At 32.9% G+C, this 8,514-nt stretch overlaps 1 pseudogene across 1 annotated transcript; it reads left to right on the top strand.

Annotated features, from left to right (window-relative positions):
* The first annotated feature begins 1,101 nt into the window (after positions 1-1,101).
* On the top strand, positions 1,102-3,968 carry LOC143612852 (uncharacterized; annotated as a pseudogene). The gene is made up of 6 exons (XR_013150008.1): positions 1,102-1,263; positions 1,362-1,437; positions 2,131-2,226; positions 2,335-2,852; positions 2,927-3,062; positions 3,765-3,968. The product of XR_013150008.1 is annotated as an uncharacterized LOC143612852 (transcript).
* The last annotated feature ends 4,546 nt before the right edge of the window (positions 3,969-8,514 follow it).

Raw genomic sequence — 8,514 nt, 5'->3', positions numbered from 1 at the left:
TTAGTGGTTGTCGAAAGGAAAAAGGGGTGGTGGTTGTGTGGAGAGGGATGGTGGAATATGTAATAAACGAAATTTTAAATTTATCCATTGAATTTTGAAAAAAATGACAAATTTTTACCTCAAATACTCACGAAGTTAGTGTTTCGTTATTCTGATATTGCTAGAAGAAAATAAAAAATATATTAAAAGTTGGGAATTTTTAAAACCGATGTCTAAAAAAATATAAATAGAAGTGTTAGGTTTTTGTATATCATAATTTTAATGAATAAAACATTAACAAAATTATTATACATATTAAAAAGAGAATTTAATTCTCCTCACAAATTCACTGTTCAATTTATTATTTATTTTTTAATATTTTATTAATTATTTAACTATAACACTAAATCAATAGTTATAATTTTCATAATTAATATTAATTTTTTTATTTTACTTTTCGTGTTAACTAAATTAAAATATTTAACAAACTATGTTTTGAAACACTATAAATAGGCAAAAGTCAGTTTTACATGTTTTGTTTGTCATTTAAACGATTTTCTTAAACTTTGCTTTCATATTTTTATAGTTTGTCATTACAATGAGCGAAACTTTTTTTCCATATTTTATAGTTCGTCATTACAATGAGCGAAACTTTTTTCATGATTTGAAAATATCGCATCACATGGTTTTATATCCGCATTTTAACTTTTGATATATCCTCTATAAAATATTTTTGGCTTACTATTTATGTTTACGAATTTGTGTTGTTACTGTTGATACTAATTGAATTTGTATTGGTCCGCAGCTATAACGTGTCGGGTTTTTTTGTTCTGCATATGATAATTTGTTGTAATTTGGCATAGAAATATTTATTTATTTTGTTTAGTTTCGATATCATAACTTGATACAGACTGACTTCTTTCGACATGCAACGAGTTTATAGTTTAACGTTTGTACTTATTTTTTTTTATTTAATGGTCCCGCCATAAAACACGGGTTCCTACGTTACACCATGGTATAACAATTAAAAAAGAAAAACAAGAACCTAAAACCTTGTTGCCCTAACATTAAACTTCCATTTCCAGATGTAAAACCCTTTCATCATCATCATCATCATCATCATCATCATCTTCATCATCTAAATCTTTTTCCATTGCAGATAGATCAATGGAAGACTTCATCAAAAACCAAACATTTGCAGTCCACGCCGTCGCCGGTGCCGGAGCTATAACCCTCGGAACCGCTGCAACTTACCCTTTTGAAACCATCAAAACCCTCATTCAGGTTTCATTCATATCAATCATTAATTATGTCAACTTTAAATGCAACAATTGAACTTATTTGTTTTTTTTTATTGATTACTTCTTCCACTTTTAATACAGGTTGGATCAGGCCCTGATAAACAGTTGAGTGCACACCAGGTGTTCGATAGAGTGCGCAAATTATCCGGCGCTTCCGGTACTGTTGTTTTACCTTTGTGGGTTAGTAATTGGGGCTGTAAACTTGTTTGATCGTTTGTTTAACATTAAACTTGTTCATCAATGCTAACCAAACGGAAAATCTTGTTCGTATTCGTTCGTTAAGGAATTGAACTTGTTCACAAACGCAAACGAACAATAAAACATTAGACATAATCACTTTAATTAAATATAAAGGTAAGAGCTTGAGATAGTAATAATAATCATAAAAATAATCATCCCCCAGTCAGCGGTTTTATCTTGATAATGTCACGAAGCACAAGTTAGATTTGCTGTTAGTTAAAGGCAAGACTTTATAAAACAAACCAAATACGAAACAAACTGAATATAAACAATAAAATTATAAAATTTTAATGTTAGGTTGGTTATTGCATATATAATATTATAAAAATATAAACCAAACCTCTAACTAACGAACACAAATGAACACATTATTGAACTTTCACTAACACAAATGAACGAACAACCTCTGTTCATGTTCCTTCATTTAACTACGTGTTTGCTCATTTATTAAACGAATTTCCCGCTGAACGGTTCGCTGATTACAGCCCTATTAACAATTATGCAATTACTTCAAATTTGACACTCAGAATGCTAATTTAAGCTTTGTAATTTGCCCTTATTGAATTCAAGATTCATCAAATTGATCCATTGAATGTGAACCTCCTTGCAGGGTTATACAATGGATTTGGGTGGTTGGCTATAGGGAGAATATTGGGCGTGGGAGCACGGTTTGGTACCTATGAGTTATTAACAGCTTTCTATAAAGGTCGGTTATCCATCTTTTAGCCATTATACTTATTATTGCTTATATTAATTACGAACTGTCAAAATGTTTTCATAACGCATCTTCTTTGTGGTCCCCGTTATTATGCAGATGGTCGTAAAGACAACTACGTGTACGTCTCTGAAGCTCTCATGGCAGGAATTGTAGCAGGCGGTGTGGAATCACTAACAAGCTCTCCATTTGAGCTTTTCACAGTTCGTGCACAGGTGGCATCTGCTTCTCGTGTTCCAGACGCTTCAAGTTTACAAAAACCGTCTGTGTCGTCATCTTCAGCTGCAAAACTGCTGCGCGGGTATTGTCCAGACGTTAAAGCACTTGACCATTCAGTTGGTTTGTTATCCACCTTAAACACTAAACAGACAAACTTAAATGGCTCTTTGAAAGAGTACCCCTGGATGATGACTGGGACTGGGCGGGCCCCACCTGTGTACCATGTTAAGAGGCCGGTAGATGTCGTGTCTTTAGAAGGATGGAGTGCCATGTGGAGGGGTATACGATCGGGGTTGGTTCGTGATTGTGTTTTTGGTGGTGTGTTTTTTTGCCAGCTGGCAGTTTTTGCATCGTGCCATGCTGGACTGGAAAGCTGTTGGGATGGACCCCATTCCGAGGTTTGTTTACATAGTCAACTTTGTGTAGGTTTCAGTTATTTGATATTATTGAATTTGTTTTTCAATGATTTCAGTATTGATGAAGATATTGGCCCGTTGCACCCGCTAGCTGTTAGTTTGGCAGCTGGATTTTCAGGCTCGGTTGCTGCAGCAGCATCGCATTCTGTTGACACTGCCAAATGTCGGTCACAATGTCTTGTGCTTCCAAAGGTAAGATTTTTTTTTATTAAATGCTATAAACATATTATTTGCATGGATTTAAATCAGTATGCTTGTGTCTAAACTTTGATTTTGTATCATGACTTAGGCTTGTAAATGAACTGAACGAGCACGAATGGTACATGTTCATGTTCATTTGTTTTAACTTAAACTGAACAAAGGATTAAAAACGGAAAATTATACTAACGGGATTTTGTTGTTTGTGTTCGTTCATTATGAAAATGAGTGTGTTTGAGTTCATTTATGTTCATTTGTTAATAATATAAACAAACGGTGCACGAACAGAAATGGACAAACACAACTGAGTGTAGATGAACAGACATAACCGAGCGAACACCAATTAAAATTTAACATGAACATCAACATGTCAGGAGTAAAGTATAAATAAAACTAGAATAAATCGTAGTGGGTGTGGGTCTAAAATCTGAACATATAAACAACGAACTTGAACATACATAAACTAATGAATGTAAACGAACGGACATAAACAAACGTAAATGAAAGAATGTCAACAAACACAAATGAACGAACGAGAGCCATGTTCATTTTTGTTCATTTAGTTAAATGAAAAAATTAATTTGTTCATGTCTGTTCGTTTATTAATAATTAAATGAACCTCAATGAACTTTCTACCGAACGGTTCACTGGACCTATATGGTTAGATCATGATGATGTTTTATTGTTTGAATGCAGTATATTACCATGGAGAGAAAGTTTCTTAGGTGGAGTTTGCCAGGAAAGAGATTCGAGAGATATACAGGCATTCATCCTCGAGATAGAAATATACTTTTTCGTGGGATTAAGTTGAGGATGGCATGCAGTGGAGTCACATCTTTTATTCTAACTGGTAGTTACTTTTTTATAATTGATAAGTTAACCTAGTTTCAAGATTAACAGTATTCATTGTATAAGGTTAATAAGGGTTTTGGAACTTTTGCTAAAACATGAAACCACATGATATGTAATTTGAACAAATCTTTGGGTTAGAAAAAGGAGTCATCTTTTTTGTAGACATTTTAAAAAATCTAACACACTGCTCATTTGGTTGGAAATGAGATTCATCTTTCTTGACATGTCTCGAGCCCTTCCATCACTTGATTCGGTTTTATAATTTACAGTTTGTATATGAATCTAGTAGTTATACCGCGTGTTTTTAGTTAGAGGTTGCAATTTCAATCTATTTACTCGTGAGTTGGTCGATTTAGGTTATGCTTCTTTGATCAGGTATAGCTAAAAAGGAAATAGGTCAAACAGTCAACCAGACAATGCACTCTTAACTTGATCCGGCCTTTTTGACCCATCTATTATTCCATTTATCGTTAGGATACCGCATTCCACTAGTGGCGTACAAACCGGTATGAGGGTCTAAACTGGTTCGAGTTATAAAGATGGGGTTAGTCACAGCTGTTCAAAACCGGGGCCGGTTTGGTCCAAAGCGATTTGGGTTATAAATCGGTTTAGGAGTGAAAATGTTTGAACCTATCAAAACGATTCGGTTCACGTTATAAACCGATTTGGGACAATAAAAGCGGTTTTGAGGAAAAAACGGTTTCTTTGTTTCAAATCGGGTCGGTTCTTAAACCATTTTGATAATTCGAACTTTCGAAGTGAAAACCACTATACGAACCCATGGGTTGTGTTGGTTTGGAATCCGGTTTGGCCCAAACTGGTTTTGGGCTGTTATTGGGTCAGGTTGAAAACTTTCGAAGTGCAAACCACTATACGAAAGTATGAAACCATGAGTTGGGTTGGATTTGATTGGAATTCGGTTTGGCCCAAAATGGTTTTGGGTTGTTATTGGGCCGGGTTGAAAATTGGTTCATCGGTTTGGAACCGGGTTTTTTTTACCGAACGATATACTTTTATAAAGACACAACCAAGAACACCAAACATACATCCTCTACAAGCCGGAGGAGAACCACCAACAAAACAACACGAAACCTACATGCAGCTAAAATTACACCAATTCGACCACTTTATCGTTTTATATTTGGATCTCTGTTTATACCAAAGAAAGTAAGGGTGGCAAACCCAACCCAAATGGATTGTTTTGGGTCAATATGGATAAACTTTAAAGGTAAAATGAGTTAGGATGGATCATAAAAATTCTTCAAGTGGGTCAGGATGGGTTGGAAATATACAAGTGAGTTTCATTTATAGGTTAAAATTGGTCAAAACAAAATATCCAAGTTATCCAAAAATTATCTAATTCAAAATACCCAAACTATCACGTGCGAAACAAAACTAATCCGAAACCCAAAAAACGATCAAAACGAAACAAAAACCTCGAACCGACTAAAAGGAAACAAAAAAAAACAAAAAGCAAACTGAACCGAAATAGAAAAACGAACAAAACGAAACACAAAAAACCGGAATGAAACCGACAAACTGTCCAAAACGAAACAAAAAAGCGAAATGCAACCGAAAAACTAACCAAAACTAAACAAAACCGAAACACAAAAAACCGGAATGAAACTGAAAAACTGTCCAAAACGAAACAAAAAAGCGAAATGCAACCGAAAAGCTAACCAAAACTAAACAAAAACACTGAATCGACCGAACCGAAACAAAACTGAATCGAAATAGAAAAACGAACAAAACGAAATAAAAAACCCGACATGAAACCGAAAAGTTGACCAAAACGAAACAAAAAAAGCGAAATGCAAATGAAAAGCTGACCAAAACAAAACAAAAACACCGAACTGACCAAAACGAAACAAAAAACCGAAACGAAACGGAACTAAAATAAAAAAACGACCAAAACGAAACAAAAAAAAACAAAACGAAACTGAACCGGAATAGAAAAATTACCAGAACGAAACAAAAAAAAATTAAATGCAAGTGAGAAGCTGACCAAAACAAAACAAAAACACTGAACCGACCAAAACGAAACAAAAAGAAACGAAACGAAACGAAACTGAACTGAAATAGAAAAACGACGAAAACAAAACGAAACTGAACCGGAATAGAAAAACGACCAAAACGAAACAAAAAAAAAAGCGAAATGCAACTGAAAAGCTGACCAAAACAAAACAAAAACACTGAACCGACCAAAACGAAACAAAAAAACCGAAAGGAAACTGAACTGAAATAAAAAAACGACCAAAACGAAACTGAACTGAAATAGAAAAACGACCTAAATGAAACAAAAAAACTGAATTGAAACTGAAAAACTGACCAAAAGGAAACATAAAAAAAAACTAAATGCAATTTAAAAACCGGATCAAAACGAATCAAAAACACCGAACCGACCAAAACAAAACAAAAAAACTGAAACGAAACTCAACCGAAATAGAAAAACGATCAAAACGATACAAGAAAACCGATATGACACCGAAAAACTGACCAAAACGAAATAAAGAAAAGCGAAATGCAATCAAAAAGCTTACCAAAACGAAACAAAAAAACTGAAACGTAACCAACCAAAATAAAACAAAATGAATCGAAACGAAACAAAAAAAAAACGAAATGAAACTGAAAAAACTGACTAAAACAAAACTGAAAGTGAAAAAACTGAGAAATCGAAACCGAAATCATTGAAATTGAACAAATACTGAAACCGACCGAAATGAAAAAAAACAAAACCGAACCGAAAAAACCTCGAAAAACTCGAACCTTAACCAGTACAAAACGTTTTTTTTTAATGAACGAGGATGACGGGGGAAACATTTTAGTTATTTTACATTTTGTGTTTTTTATTTATATTTTGAGTTATTATTTTTTTAATAGTTATTTTGAATATTTTTTTGAGGGGTTTTTAAAACCCTTTGTATGTCAACCTTAACTTAGGTCAAGATGGATTAGCTTTACCAATCTTGACCCATATCCATCTTAACATTTTATTTTAAAAATCCATCCTGACCCCATACCCATCCTGACCCATCTCCCAAATCCAACCCAACCCATTCACATTGTCATTTCTAAAAGAAAGCATAATGATTTTATATCTTCAATAATCTCTTCAATCACCTCTTTTCTTTCAGGGATTCTATCATTCCTTACTTTCCACATTCTTCAAAACGCAATAATAATTATCCTATGAAACACCTCCTAAATGTTTTATATTGTCTCTTTATCCTAAAAATGCCACATAAATGTTTTATATTAAAAATGGATTTTTGTAATGTAAAAAGTATAAAAAAATATCTTATTGAAAGTTTTTTGTAATTACTTGAGTTGCACAATAAAGAGTACTACAATATCATAACCTTTTGAAGACACAAGTGGTGATGCACTTTCCAAACCACACAAGTGTTGACTTCTATTGGAATTTTGCTTTGACCTTCTTTAAGTATAATTAGTCTTGCTCTAAAGGTACATGCTTGCTTTAACCATAATTTCTTCTTGCTTAGTTTGGCTTTTAACCAATGTTACAAAAAAGCATTTGTGGGGCTTTCATAATTCATCATGTCAGGAGGTATTAAATCAAACACTTATTACATACACAAAATTCCTCTTAGAAAGTGTTTGTATAACTTTGTCTAATATACAAAGCATATACTTTATATATAAATAATTGAACGTGTGTATTTATTTATATGTAAATATTATAAGTGATGACAATATTAGATAAAATTTATGTGGGTTAGGTTATTCCCACACTCCACCACCCGAGTCTTGTTCACACCCCTTGGCCCTTAAATTTATATCCATCTTTATCTATATTCTATTTTCTATATTTTTGACTCGTTATTTTATTTAACAATTACTACCATAATTACCACTATTATTATAATATCATGTAGTTATTATTATTATTATTATTATTACCACCACTTTTATTATCATTATATTATGTTACTATTATTGTTGTTATTACAATAGTAAAATGCACACACACACACATTATATTGTAAAATTAAACACAAAAGATTCAGATGAAAATCTAAATAGAGCAAACATAATTACAAAATACACAAGAATAACAACACGGTACATTATCGTTGCTCTAATAATCTATAATAAGATTTAAAAAGGTTAATAATTAAAATGATTAACTTGTCTATACATGCTTTGTCTAGTAATATAGGAGGTTTCTTATATATGTTGATGCATATCATATTTAGTACTATCATAAAGTGATCCCCAAGTGCATGCATGTCAGCATATGCAAGTGTTATTGCAATAGTTACATGCGTGGCAAAGACAAAACAAACACAATTCAAAGCTAACACTTAAGCCATAATGTAGAAGGGAAAAAAACTTAAATGGTTGGTGTTTAAAAACAAAACTAAGTCAGGCTGGAACAGTTGTGAGAGAGATAGGTTGGAACGACTATTGTGAAAAAGAGAGAAGAATCAAACTGGTCTCATAAATAATGGATTAGAGTTTGGAAATGGTTTATTGTTTAGATCTCCAGTACGTCAATCACTATGAATAATATCTCACTTAAAAGCATGTTAAACAGTGTAAAAATATAACTTCATTGGAGATATTATATGTA

The sequence above is a fragment of the Bidens hawaiensis genome, unplaced genomic scaffold (genome assembly GCF_021521415.1).
Source record: "Bidens hawaiensis isolate Kalapana, Puna unplaced genomic scaffold, B.hawaiensis_p1.1 tig00035847_1, whole genome shotgun sequence".
NCBI classification, from domain to species: Eukaryota; Viridiplantae; Streptophyta; class Magnoliopsida; order Asterales; family Asteraceae; genus Bidens; species Bidens hawaiensis.
Note: the sequence above shows the minus strand (reverse complement) of the source record. Positions and strands in the feature narration are given on the sequence as shown.